The sequence below is a fragment of the Propithecus coquereli genome, unplaced genomic scaffold, assembly GCF_000956105.1.
Source record: "Propithecus coquereli isolate 6110/MARCELLA unplaced genomic scaffold, Pcoq_1.0 Scaffold11, whole genome shotgun sequence".
Taxonomy (NCBI): domain Eukaryota; kingdom Metazoa; phylum Chordata; class Mammalia; order Primates; family Indriidae; genus Propithecus; species Propithecus coquereli.
Genome location: NW_012134969.1, coordinates 9,456,600 through 9,457,885, shown reverse-complemented (window position 1 = coordinate 9,457,885; position 1,286 = coordinate 9,456,600).

Genomic DNA, 1,286 nt, shown 5'->3' with positions numbered 1-1,286 from the left:
AAAAAATTCTCTCATTTTTTATTTCTTTTTTTTATTTCATTTTTCCCCATTGGTCCGTGTGACTCTTAGCTCATCTCATTTTTTAAAAACTCTTCAGGCAAATCTTTTAAATAATTCTAATTAAGAACTACATGCTTAATGTGTAAGAATAATGTATATTCTTGGCATCTAGTAATACTCAGTAAATAACTAAAAAAATTCACATACCCTTAGAGTTATTGCATTTTTTAATAGAACTCCTAAAATAAATCTGCATACTAAAGGAAAAAAAAAACTTATGTGTGATCACCAATATAGTTAACAGTCGATTGTGTCACATGCTTATTTAAATTGCTTGAATTCAACTATGTTTGGCAAAACATAAAAAGAGAAAACTAAATAGTGCTGGAGATACCCACTGTTCTCTCAGTGAGCTTAGGTGGTGGAGTAAGCAAAAGATGGGAACCCTGAATCTTTTCTTTACTCAATCTCTGTGATTCTAGAAAGATTCTGGTAATATTCAGGCTTATTTTTCTAAAACATGATCCCTAAATGCAAGCCAACTATTTCACGAGACTCTACTGAGAAACAGCTCTTACAATCATAGAGGGAAAGCTGGTTGGAGTAGTGTGTGCTAAACTCTGCACTGTTGCAGTCTAGAGCAACAAGCAGTCCCCAACCTTTTTGACACCAGGGACCATTTACATGGAAGATAATTTTTCCACGGACATGGGGGTGGGAGGGCGGGGCAGATATGGTTTTGGGATAATTCAAGCACATTACAGTCATTGTGCACTTTATTTCTAGTATTATTACATAGTAATGTATAATGAAATAATTATACAACTCAACATAATGCAGGATCTAATGCAGATGCTGATCTGACAGGAGGCGGAGCTCAGGCCATGATGTGAGTGATGGGGAGCAGCTGTCAATACAGATGAAGCTTCGCCTGCTTGTGCCACTCACCCCATGCTGTATAGCCCGGTTCCTAAGAGGAAACTGACCTGTACTGGTCCTCAGTCCAGGGGTGGGGACTGCAGGTCTAGAGGATTCGAGAAGATTTTTCTGGGAGGACACTGATTAGAATAGGTATATTGGAGAAAACTTGCTCTTTGCTGCTGTTTTTAAAAGAATGTTGTCCAAATGTTCTTGATCCAATTTAAAAGGGAATAAATTACATGAAAACCTCTGAAAGAATGGTGACTCTGGCTTAAACAGTGGACTAAATTGTTGAAATGGAGCTATTCTAACAGAATTAAGAACTGATGAGTTAGATTTATTTGTAAGAGCCAACCAGAGCCTTT